The sequence below is a fragment of the Furipterus horrens genome, unplaced genomic scaffold (assembly GCF_987537825.1).
Source record: "Furipterus horrens unplaced genomic scaffold, mFurHor1.1.pri manual_scaffold_15, whole genome shotgun sequence".
Classification (NCBI taxonomy): Eukaryota; Metazoa; Chordata; class Mammalia; order Chiroptera; family Furipteridae; genus Furipterus; species Furipterus horrens.
The window spans coordinates 18,263,754-18,277,365 of record NW_028327185.1 but is presented as its reverse complement, the minus strand read 5'-3'; positions in this window follow the sequence as shown (position 1 = coordinate 18,277,365).

The window sequence follows — 13,612 nt, the reverse complement described above, 5'->3', positions numbered from 1 at the left end:
CTCCCTGTACATGTGCCTGTGCCCAAATCTCCTCTTCTTATAAGGATGCCACTCAGAGTGGATTAGGGCCACACCAGAATGACCTCATTAAAACTTAACTACCTCTGTAAAGACCTCTCTGCAAATACAGTCCCATTCTGAGGTACTGAGAGTTAAGACTTCAATGCATGGATTTTGGGGGGATACAATTCAGCCCATAATGTTCGGTGAAAATTGTACTCTTGTTTTGACTTTAGCCCTTTCCTATGGAAAGAACATTCTAGAAGGCTGAAGATGAAAACCATTTGACCACTTCTGCACATGCCAGCTGGGATTCTTTGGCCTATTTGATGGGAACTTTATGTTTTAAGTACTATATTATGAGAAACTCCATCTATGGTAAACTGTGAGATGCACTTTCTCATCTAATGCTTACTTTAGTGGCCTCATAGGCCTTCATAAATGAATGCGTGGAGCTGATGAGTGAAGGATAAATAGGTCCCTTAAGCACTTAAGACGTCTGTTAATACAAATGCATGGAGAAGACCATTTAATGGATGTCTGCACTCAGAAGGTGTCACTCATGAATATAAATAGAATGTGTCTTTCTTCCATGTCAGGGGCTGTGGGTTTTTTTCTTTGTTAATGAGACTATTCTATTTAGGTTTATAAGAATTTACATGAGGGTTGGGGGAGGTAGAAGAGGGAAAAAGGGTAATAAATGGTGACAGAAGGAGATTTGACTTGGGGTGGTGAACACACAATACAGTATACAGATGGTGTACTACAGAGTTGTTCACCTGAAACCTATATAACTTTATTAACCAATCTTACCTCAATAAATGTAATAGAAATTTAAAAATAAATAAATAAATAAATAACCTTACAAGCAAAGGCTTTAAGTTAGGATCATATAAGGTAGCATTATGATTATTCATTAATACATAAAAAGTTCTCATGTGACCTCCTCTATGAAGAAATCCCTCATCTTATTGAAGTCAAGACATATAACTCATCTCTGAACATGTGAAAGGAAGATCAATTTTTTTTTTCAAAATACTATTATTTATTACATTTGAGTGGCACTATAGTTAAGACCAATTCTTTAAGCCATTGTCTAGGAAATCAATAACTCAAAATAATTCAGCCTTGGGGACAGAGCCAGTGTTCGTCACCAGCTTTCTCTTCTTCCTTTACATATCCCAGCTGGTGTCACCTCCCACATCCAAGCTTTTATCTCTCACATCTTCTTCTCCACCTGGTATCTCTTCTGAACGTAAACCCTAGCCACTTCTGAGTACTATACTTTCCACTTAGCTCGCAGGCCGACGCTCATATCACCCTGCCCAGGCTCTGTAGCTTCAGCTTCACTGGAGAGGACACTCCAGCGTCATCACAAGATGTCGATTCAACACGGGAGGAGACAGATACCGTGTCACTCCCGAGTCGGACTGCACAGCCATTCTCGGCGGTGCAGATAGACTCTTAAGAAGCTACACCATTGTCTCTCGAGACGGACGGCTGCCGACGACTTTCCACTTAATTTCCCCACAGGTAAGTTTTAAAAATTTGTTTATTTATTTATTTATTTTTAGAGTGGAAGTAAGAGAGGGAGAAAAACATTGATGTGTGAGAGAAACACCAATCAATTGCCTCTCACATGCCCCCAACTGGGGACCTGGCCCGCAACCCAGGCCTGTGCCGTGACTGGGAATCAAACTGGCGACCTTTCAGTCTGCAGGCCAGCGCTCAATCCACAGAGCCACACCAGCCAGGGCTCTGCAGGTAACTTGAACTCAGCATGAGCCCAATAGAAACCATCATCTTATGTCCAAACCTGTCGGTCCTCCTACACAGTCTCTGTTGGTCACATTGCACCATCATCAATCTAGCTGCAGTCCCATTTGACTTACCAGTTCCTGCAGATTCTGCCTCCTCGGGACCTCTTGACTACTTCCCAGTCTCTCTTTCCTCATTGCTGCTGCCCTAGACTCTGCCCTCAAGTCTTCTCCCGCAGGTACTGAAAAGCTAGCTGGTACAGGGCGACATCATGGTTAACAGCATTAAGGGACAACCTACATTATGGTTTGGCCTTTAGAGGATCTGGATTCAAGTTCCAGCTCTGCCACTTAATAACTGTGACTTTGGTCAGGGTACTTAATCTTCACAAGCCTCAGTTTCCTCATCTGTAATGTTGGGAAAATGCCTAACTTCATGAGGTTGTTAAGAAACTTAAAAGAGATAACATATATAAAGTGCTTAGGACAGTGCCTGGAATACAGAAATCACAGATCTGATCATTTCATTGCTCTGATTACAATATTTCAATGACCCTCAATTTCCTTGGCAAGGCACACAAGCCAACCCCATTTCCTTTCTGACCCCATCTCTTGACCCTCTTCACCCAGCCTTCTCTCTGCCATGCAAGCTCTGAATGAGCCAGGCTTTCTCTGCTCACTGTAGCTTCACATAAGCAAAACGCTTCATGACCTGACCACGTGCCTCCTTCCCACCTTCTCTGTCTTCAAGATCCAGCTGAGCACACACCCTTCCAGGACACCTTCTCTGGTGCCTCCAGATTGTGTCTTGTACCTTTCCTCCTCATTCTAGTAGCTTCCTCCTGTCATAGCACTGATCGAAGTCCATTATACTCATTTGTTTGCTTACCTCTCTAGTTTTATGCTTTGTACGGCTACTTCCCAGCACTGAGCTTTCTATATTATAGGCATTCAATGTATGTTGAATGAATGAATGATAACAGCCAACGTTTATTTAGCACTGATTATGTGTCAGGATGATATTGACTCTGAATTTGTTTTGTTAAGCTCCACTAAGGCTGAGTTCATTTTGCTTTCTAAGGGTCAAAACCCCTTTTTACAAATCTTTTGGTTATGAATAATCAGATTTGCAGACACCATTAACCATGGCACAAATCTGCCTTAGCATGAATAGTGGTGCTCTCTGACTCTTGTCTTTTGTATTTGTTGTCTGCCTATAAGAAGAAAGTTCACAGGGATGGGGCAGGATAAGCTCCAGTTAAATCCAGTCCTCAGGCTGGCCATGAGGACTAAGAAGTTCAGAAGGTTTCTTCTCAGACAGGTGTTCTTTGGAAAAACTTCATTCGGGTCACTCATCAAAACCTTATGAGCCCTGGCTGGTCGGGCTCAGTGAATTGAGCGCCGGCCTGTGAACCAAAGTGTCACCAGTTTGATTCCCAGTCAGGACACGTGCCTGGGTTGTGGGCCAGGTCCCCAGTTGGGGACGCGCAAGAGGCAACCACACATTGGTGTTTCTCTCCCTCTCTTTCTCCTTCCCTTGCCTTCTCTCTAAAAATAAATAAATAAAATCTTTAAAAAACAAAACAAAACCTTATGAAATAAACCTTGAAAACACTACACTAAGTAACAGAAGTCAGACACAAAAGATCATACTCATATATTTATGATCCCATTTATATAAATTGTCCAGAATCAGCAAATGCACAGAGACAAAAGTATGTTTGTCACCAGGACTGGGAGTGGGGATGAATATTGATGCGAAGAGCCAAAAGTTACATTTTGGTGCTGGGATGTTAGATTGTACTGATGATTATGCAACTTTGCAGTTTCCTAAAACCTATCAAATTGTATCTTTACAATGCGTGAAATTTATAATTTATAATCTATACCTCAATAAAATTGTTTGTTTGTTTTTTTAATCCTTATGAGAACTTCCCTCGGTCTTACCTTGTTTTCTCCATGAAGGTCTGGTTTGGGAGAGATCTCTGCAGATCTTGCCCTTCCCAGGAATGCAAATATTTGGGGCTGGCAGTTCTACAGTTCAGCCAGTAGCTTGGGGCACCTGCAACACAGATGCAGGTACAGATGTTAAGCGGTACCTTAGGCCGACTTTTTCTAGACTCCATCTCCTCCGTGCCACACTCCTACGTCTTAGCTGTAGTTTTGCCATAAGTCAAATTTCTGTGCTTATTTTTCTGAATAGTGTAGTTTTATGAAGGGAAAGTTAGCAATATGTTAGCCACTTCAGGGAACTTTTCATAGGAAAAAACTTGTTTATTTGAGAAATACTGTAGAACAAAAAGAAAACATTTCCAAACATCCAATGTTCTACATTTTTGGGTTTGGTATGAGAACGTATCTGTAAGAAATTCAGATTCTCATACTGCTTCTTTAAGAGATTCCTTGGCCGAGGCAAAGGATAATGTAAAAAACATAAACTGTCTTTTCTAAAATCCCTTAATTTTAACTCAGAATAATAGCCTTTATTTTTACAGTTCTTTTTTTCATTCTGCGTTCCTCCATCTCCCTCTGCTGCTCTTTCTCCCCTGATCTACCCTCTTTCCTCCTGAACAACCAGAAACTTCAAGGTTCAATTGTCCTTTCCAATTAAACCCTCCTCAAATCAGAGAAAACCCCTTCCGGGTGATGTTAAACCCGGTTCTTGCTCTGTGCGGAGAGCAGTTGTCAGAGTCTTCCCAGAGCCTGTGGAGAAATTCGACAGGATGGAGTGACATTTACAGAGCCGTTTAGAAGAGTCTCGACATGCAATCCAGCACCCGCAGATCTGTACCAATTAGTTCCTATGTTCGCAGGAACCTCAGCTGCAAAAGCAGCTGGAAAGGTAGACTAGGAAGACCTGGGGTGAGTTAAAATGGCAGAGGAAAGCCGAGGGATTCAGAAAAGCTGTAGGTGTGGGACAGATCTTTTGGAAGCTATCCCCGGCTCTTCCCTATGAAAGCGGAGTGGTCTCTGACTCAGTCCTGCAAGCAAAGAAAGACAAGTCCATTGGAGATGTCAGGAGCAGGCTTTACACACCACTGGACAGCTTTCAAAATAACACCCTTCGGGAGCTGTAATTCAGCTCTCTCCTCATTCTGTAATTCCCCTTCATCCAGAAATGGGGGTTTAATGTAGAAGCAAAAGCTAGAAGGGCAAAGAGCCCACTGCCAGACATCCAGCTCCTCACTGAATAAAAGACAAAATGAGGCTCAGAGTACATTCGTGAGCTTACAAATTTCCCGTAACTACAGTCCAAGGGCCAATCTGACCCTCCACCTGTTTGTGTAGATAGTTTTGCTGGAATACGGCCATCCTCGTTCGTTTACCTGTCGCTGGTGCTTTCACAACTGCACAGTTAAATAATTACAACAGAGATGTTATGTCCTTTAAAGTCTAAAATGTTCCCTATCCGTGCCATTGCCGAGAAAGTTGGCCAGCTCCTGCTATTATGAATAAGATAGATGCCTCACCTCATTAGTCCACAAAGAAACAACCTCTAGGCAAAGACACTTCTAAAAAGGACATTAGAAAGTCAAATTGTTCTTCATTAGCAAGAAACTAAAGAGAAAAAAACATGGAGTAATCAACTAAAGAGCTAAGCACCTAATTTTCTGTTCTACCTTTAAACTCAAAGAAGAAATTTCTCTAAATGTTAAAAAAAAAATTTTTATCCTCACTTGAGGATATGTTTATTGATTTTAGAGAGAGGAATTGAGAGAGGCACATAAGAGAGAGAAAGAGAAAGAAAGAGAGCTTGATGTGAGAGAAACATCAGTCGGTTGCCTCCCATATGGGCCCTGACTGGGGATCAAACCCACAACCTAGGTGTGTGCCCTGACCAGGGATTGAACCCACAACTTTTTGGTGTACAGGACAATGTTCCAACCAACGGAGTCACCTGACCAGGACTCTCTAAATATTAAAGGACAACCTTGCATGTTTTTTAATTCATTCAGGTGCTGCATATTGTCAGAACATGGTGGCAGAGGGACTGCCTGCCTGACTTTTGACATATGCAAATGAACTGTATGCAAAGTAACCTGGTCCCAGCGTCTCCCATAAGAAATAAAAATCGACTTTGCTCGTTCCCAGAGGAAATGTTGATGGACTGAGCACCACATGTTGACTGGCCTGGTGGGGGAAAAGCAAGGAGATGTAAATAACCTGCTGAATGTATTGCTGGGTAAACTCACCCTAACCAAAACGTACGTTTGGAAAGGTGTGGCGACGGCCCCTGCATACAAGTAAGCACGAAATTCCAATGGGCCTTGGGGAGGGGGAGGGTTCTCTTTTCTTTCTTTCCTTGCTCCTGCAGGCTCTTAGGTTCGACTAGGAGTTTCCCTATTACTTCTAACTTCTTTTCCTTCTTTTTTTCAATAAACTTAGTGTAACACCTGGGACTGTTTTTTGAGTAGTTTTTCAGAGCAAATACAGTCTGATACATAAAAACTTTAAACTCCATTGCTGTTTTAAAGTCAACAAACTAGTCAAATGGTGGGTATCTCTCTTAATTCTCAAACATTCCCAACTCCAGGAACAGTCACCTTCAGATCCTTAACTCAGGAACAGTCTCTCCTCCTTGTGACATAGCAGCGCTGCCTCAATAAGGAGAGGTTTGCTGTGCAAATAAAAACGCCACGTTAAATGGTCTCCTGAAGGCCTCTTCCTTGAAGTCCCTGAACACTGCGCGGTTCACGATGAGATCACAGCTAATTGGAGACACTGGTTGACTGTTCCCCTGGTATTTCAATCCAGTCCAAATTGGAGTTATCAAGGAAATGCCAAAAATTCTTGGACGCAGGCAGGATTTGGGAGCAAAAACAATTAAGGTTCAGATTGATTTATCTAAATCTCTATCCAAACTCCACAATATCCTGCTAAACCAGAAGCTAAAAAAGGACTAAACTAATCTTTAAAGTTAGTTAAAAAAAAAAGGAAAACAAAAACAAAAACAACTAACCCTAACCCTAGCCCTTGGCATAACCCTTAGCATAGATCTTACCCTAATGTGAACGGAACAATAATTAAAACTGAAAAGCTAACCTCAAAGCTAACTCTAAACCCTAACACTAAGGCCAACGCTAATCATATACCCAACCCTAACCCAAACACTAATACTTAATCTAACTTTACCCCTGGGGGAAAAAAAGCCTAACAGAAGAAACACATCAATGGGCAGAGCTATAGATGCATTCAGGACCTTGACCAAAATTTCTGAGCTGTACTCAATTAAATTACAGCAGGCTGGAGGGTGGGTGGAAGAGACAAGAGAGGTCAGTCAGCTAACACCTGTGGGCCAAATCAACCAATGACTGCTCCCATTCCAGAGAGTATGTTCAAATTTTGAATTAACTCCCAGGTGGCCACGTCCACCTTTGCCTAGAGAGAATAGCTGTGTAGCCGACCAGGAGACCATCAAGCTCCATGGCATCTTGCTCATGTGAGAACTTTCTGGACTGTTGCCCACAGCCAATCCGAAGGAGCAAACACTTCTTTTTTTTTGTTGTTCAGTAGCTCCCAGAAGCCCTGTCCCCATAACAATACTGTATCTTTGCTTGATTGTTTATAATAATAGTATTATTGTTATTATGACATTATATTACTTTTACCAGACTCACTAGTTGTTTTTTTTCCTCAATCACTTTTCATTTTGTGGTTCCTTTCTAACTTTATTTTATTATTTCTTGGTTCTTATCTTCATTATTCCCTTTTTCTTCATTATTCCTTTGGGTTAGCTCCATTATTCTATTTTCAACTTTTGAGTGAATCCTCAGTCTATTTATTTTATTTAGTGATTTTTAGAGAGAGGAAGGAGGAGAGGAGAGAGAGAGAGGGAGAGGGAAAGAGAGAGAGAGGAATAAAGAGAGAGATGGACTTTTTGTTCCACTTGTTTATGCATGCATTGGTTGATTCTTATATGTACCCTGACTGGAGATCGAACCCACAACCTTGGACTATCTGGACAATGCTCTAACCAACTGAACTACCTGGCCAAGGCCTTCGGTCTATTTATCTTAAATCTTGATTCATAATAAATCTATTTAGATTTAGCTGTTTCTCTCTGGGGACACTGTCACAATTTTTGACATACCATGCTCCCATTAATGTTCAGTTCTAAAATGTTCATCATTTTTATTATGATTTCCTTTTTGATTTATGATTTATTTGGCAATGGGATTGTTTTGCTTCTTTGTTTCAAATGGGAAACGTACTTCCTGCATTCAAAGAGAAGTTGGAGGGTCAAGTGCATTCAAAGAGACATTGGAGGGTCAAGTGCCATTCTTTTTCTGGGCTACCTTGCTCTCTCACCAAATGGAACTCTATTTGGTCAGCATGTGGCATATAAAATCTACAAAATCTCCTACTCGAAAGTACAAGAAACCCAGACCCTTCTTCCACTCAGGGAAAGATGCCTCCTGAATGGATTTTTCTTTACCTTCCTGAAAGGTTTCTCTTAACTGTTTAAGCCTAAAAATTTATTTATTACCAGTTACACTTGAACTGTTTTCTTGACCTCTTCCCTACCTTACTGGAAAACTGTTTGGGGAATAGTTTCTTGGAAACTGCGGCTCCCAGAGCCTAGAAGCAAAGCGCCTACAGTCAACAGTATCTGAGCCCAGATCTGGTTTCCTGGCCATTAAGCTGTGTGTCCCCAGGCAAGGCACTTAATCTCATCTGTAAAACGTAGATAATAATCTGCACTCATGGTAGGCTGGTGTGATGAGGATGGGAGATTATGTATGAGAAAATGCTCTTAAAAAGGACACAGTGCAAAGAATGTTTATTTTTATTTTCTTCTTTTTGTCATCTATAATTTATGCTTTAAAAATAATTTTATTTTTATATTTTATTTTTTATATTTTTATAAATAAAAGTTATTTATATTTTATTTTAAAAAGCATTCAGTGTTGCACAAGTAGAAGTTATTAAAATTATTCTTTTGATGGTAAGCTCTAATTTTATCAATTTTCCTAACGAAATGTGTAAATTTCTAATTTTAAGTCTCAAACATCCCTGGCCAGGTTAGACCATTGTCCCGATGCACCAAGGTTGTGGGTTCCATCCTGGGTCAGGGCACATACAGTAATCAACCAGTGAGTGCATGGATGTGTGGAACAACAAATTTATGTCTCTCTCTCCCTCTCAAATCAATCAATAAAAAAGAAATATATATATATTTAAAAGTGTCAAACTGATGGTGTCAAGGTGCCTCTGTGAGACCTGAGCATGCAGAAAATAGCTAAACTGTTTATTTGAACATAAAGAAAGAAATAAAACTTTTCATGGCCCTTAGAAGTAAGCACCTTCTTGGAAAATTGGTTAATTTCAATGCAAGTACAGTCCTACTACTAGGAAGTGAATCCCTGGTGTCCCCACTGGCTGAGCTGGGAATTCTCCTGAGATCTCTCCAGTATTGGTTCAGAACTTAGTGATCCCCCAGCTCTTTGGACGCTTCGGAAATTGTTTGGCCAACAGCCCCTTACCAGTGGTTCTTTGGCATTGCACTCTGCGCATGCGCGGCTAGGCGTTCAGCCAAGACCTCAGGGTAAACCCCACGCAGATTTCAGGACCTCTTGGCTAGTAGCTCTTCCCTCTCCTCTCCCACGTTCTGCCCAAGAAGTTCCAGCTGCCTCTGCCTCCCCAGATTTCAAACTCAGCCTTTTCTGCAGCAACCCCCACCTCCCCCCACCCCCTCGCCCTGCCTGAGTTCTGGAAACTCTCCAGATCCTCTCTCAGGCACTGCAGCCCCCTGAGGCTCGTTGTCTAATATCTGAAAACAAATGGTCCTAGATTTTGTTCTCTTTTCCAGTTGTTTAAGGCCAGAGGGCAACTCTGGTACCGGTGACCCCATCTGGCCAGAGTCAGAAGTCCTCAAACACATTTTTGGAGTTCGAGCCTTCATCTCCTAAGCGAGGCTGCTCCTATTTGGGCTTAGAAAAGTGCTGAGTGAGGGGCGGATGCATAACCCACTTGGTGACTCTTCGCAAACCTGGGACAGTTACAGAGCAAAACCAGGAGATAACTTAGTCAACAAATAATTATTGAGTGGCTTCTACCGACCAGGTTCCAATCTGGCCCTGGAGATGCAGTAGAGAACAAGGCATTCAGTCCCTGCTTCAGGATGGAAACTCGCAATGGCCTAGAGGGTACAATTAAGAGATAAAGAACAGTCAAGAGCTTACACTGAACCAGCCAGGGGGCCACCTTCCCTCCTCACCAGCTGTAGGTTCCCACTTTTAGAACTGATGCTCCAAGTCTTTCCTGAAGACCTATTATGTGCTTTGCAGTGTGCTAAATGCTGAGGATGATTTGATGATGAGCAAAACGCAGCCTCTGCCATGACGTAGCTTTAAAGTGGTAGAGGAGATGAGGTGTGTGTGGAAGCAGGTAATCCATTCAGCTCCCCGGGGCAACTTGTTTCCCCAAGAGCATAACTTTACAAGAGAAACTGACATCTAGAAGCACAGGGTTTCCGCCGTCCTCCTCTGGCAAGCCCTGGACCTGACCTGGCTAGTGGGAGCTAAACAGGGAGCTTTTTACCCAAGGCAAGGGGGTCCCCCAACAGCCAGGGAAGGAGTTGGGCACAAAGCAAAGGCACCAAAAGGAACATGCACACGGGGAGATTCATATTTTCACCTCTCTGTACATGCCCACAAATGACCACGGAAATGCCACAGTGTTGATTTTGAGGTTACAAATACATTTTAGCAAGTAGGGAAATTCACAAATCCAGAATCTGCAAATACAGAACCCATGAGTAATGAGAATGGATTGTAAAAGTTGATCTTATCACTCCCCTGACTGAGCCTTTAGTGTCCTGCTATTGCCCCCAGGGAACTGGGCTTGTCCACCCTCCACCCTCCACTTCAGTCATGAGACCAATTATTTATATGATGTCTGAGCTTATGCACTGGCCTCCTTCTCTTCTTGAGGGCAGAAAAGGTTTGTTTGTATTCCTTATCATATAACACAGTGGCTGGCCCATAGATGTTTAATAAACAGTACATTTTTAAAAATAAGTGAATGAACCAGTAAAGGGAAGACAAATGAGTATGGTAGATCTCAGGGTATCTAGGAAAAATGACAGGCCATTACTTTAAAGATATTTTCAATTTATTATTAAGAAATTTTCCTGGAGTGAGTACAAAAATCTGTTTAAATTTTGGTACAAAACTTCCCACCCAGAAGAATAAGAAAGGTAGTGACCTCTTTGCTGGCCCACACCACTCTTAGCCTTTCAGTTTGGTGAACTTGTGGAGCTGAGTAGGGCACCTTTTACTTTCACTCTGATGCCTGCCAGGAACACTGGTGACTGAATTCATTCTGCCCGATGCTCCCGGTTCTATTTCCATCCCAATTCCCCTTGCTCTATGTGCGGATTCCCACAGATGTGTGTGCCGAGAGCTTTCAGTCTTCCTCCCCTTCCCTCCCAGTGAATTTTAACCCCATTGGTGGATATTCATTTAAACAGTGAGCAGTACCAGTGGGGAAACTCCAGGATTTTAGCTTCAGTGATGCTGTTATTGGAACAGGATTTGCAAAGAGTGTCCCAACCAGAGGATTCTTGGAAATGCTGGTGGTTATTAGGGGGCTTTTGAATGGCTTGTTTCAACTTGAGTCATGTCAACTGAATGGCTTTTATTATGCGCGACAATCCCAGTGACCATGATAGTCATCCTCTCAACTGTCATTTATTCAGGATAAAAAAGAAAGCATGGAGAGACAGGCTCTGAGGATAATTCTCAAATCTCTTTATTCACAACCAGTCACAAGTACCAATGTGTTTTTAAATGTCTCTTACACCTCCTCTTCATCCTCACAGGCAGGCCCTTGGTCTAGGGCCAGCTTTGTCTCTGGCATGGACTAAAACCTCAGCTTTTTAATTGCTGTTCCCTTTTTTCACTGTGTCAGCTCCTCCTCTCCCCCATTCCACCCATTCTGTACCTCGGCCATGTTAATGCTCTAAAACGCAAGTTTCTCTCTCTCTCTTTCTCTGCCATTGGTGTGTGCACTTGACTCTGTCCTCACCACGTCTTCTCACGAGAATTTCAGGATTACGCGATTTCTGGCCAAGAAACAAAAGCAGAGTCATCCATGCCAATGAAGTCCCATAAAAACTGGTAATAAAATCAGGTACAGCACTGGGGAAGAACCAAGCTGGCTCTGTAAGGAAGTGCATAGGAGATGGCACATATATTTATGCTGTACTAGGGTCCTGGCATCTTACTGTATGACGTAGAAAACATCACTCCCATTTGGACAGATGAATACTTTTTCTTGGGACAATGAGTTTTCACCTTGTTTCTACGCTCCTGCAGTAGTAGGTTGGTTCAGTAATAAATATGTGAGAACTTTTGATGGAAAAAAAAAAATTGCCCTGGCTGGTGTAGCTCAGTGGACTGAGCACCAGCCTATGAACCAAAGGATTGCAGGTTCGATTACCCATCAGGGCGCATGCCCGAGTTGCAGGCCAGGTTCCCAGCTAGGGGCATGCAAGAGGCAACCACACATTGATGTTTCTCTCTCTCTCTTTCTCCCACCCTTCCCCTCTTTCTAAAAATACGTTAAAAAATATTTTTTAAAAAGAAACTGCACAGATTTCATCATTCAAGCACCAGAAATGTCTATGCTTCCTTTATGGTGAAGAGCAAGTCCCAGAGCCCCAGTCTGGACTTGGTGACTAATGATCCACCCCACCTGGACTCTGTGGCTTCCTGAGCTTCAATTACCTGCTTTACTCTGGTTGTCATCCTCATTCTGGCTCACAGGCCCACTCTTCATCTCCAAGGTGTCATTCCTCTTGACCCGTGTCCTAGAAAGCCTGTCCTGTCTCTTTAACTCCTTAAAGACCCATAGAAGTTTAACTCCCAAGGCCTTTCTCTATTGATGACTCCCACTGTGAACTCCTGGAGTCTGTTTAGGTATTTACATTATTCAATAATGCTTTTCATTGTTTTTAACTCCTTCATATATGTATATTGAGTTGTAAGCCCCTGAGGGTTCAGGACTTATTTTAGGTCAGCACTGTCCAATACAAATATAATGGGAGCCACAAATGCAAGCCTCATATGTAATTATAAGTTTTCTAGTAGTCTTATAAAAAATAACGAGGCAAAATTAATTTTAATAATTATTATATTTAACCACTATTTCCAAAATATTATTATTTTAACATGCAATCAACATAAACAATTGCTAATGAGATATTGCAATTCTTTATCTCATACTAAGTGTTGGGGATCCAGCATGTATTTTATATCTACAGTGCAGCTCAATTTGGACTGGCCACGCACGTGTCAAGTGCTTGTAGACCTGTGGGGCTGGGGGCTTCCACATCGGACAGCTCACTTTCAAGCACTCTTAGCCCTTGAAATTCCACGCAGTTAGCGATGGTATCATGTACACAGGGAATGTGCGCCAACAGGTTGTTGTCACACTGGAAGAGGGTCTCTGGTGCAAGTTTCTGTCCTTGACCCTGTTCGATTTTTCATTTTTCATTGATGGCTTGGATACTGCAGTGCTTCAGAACATCACTCTGCAAGGTGCACGTAGTTAACCTACTGTAACGTGCACTTAAATGTTTCTTAAGAGGTGGGTTGCGTGTTATGTTTTTTTTTTATCACAGTTAAAAATAAAATTCATTCTTAAAGACACAATTTCAAATCTCAGCTCTACTAGCATGATACGTGGATGTGAGCAAGTTAATTTTCTTCTCTTAACTCTTGTTTCATCATCCATAAATAGGGATAATTACACCAACCTCAAAGGAATATTACAAAGAGTACATGAGATACTGCCTGTAAAATACCCCCATACACAGATATATTAGACTCTTAAAAATACTAGGTTTATAT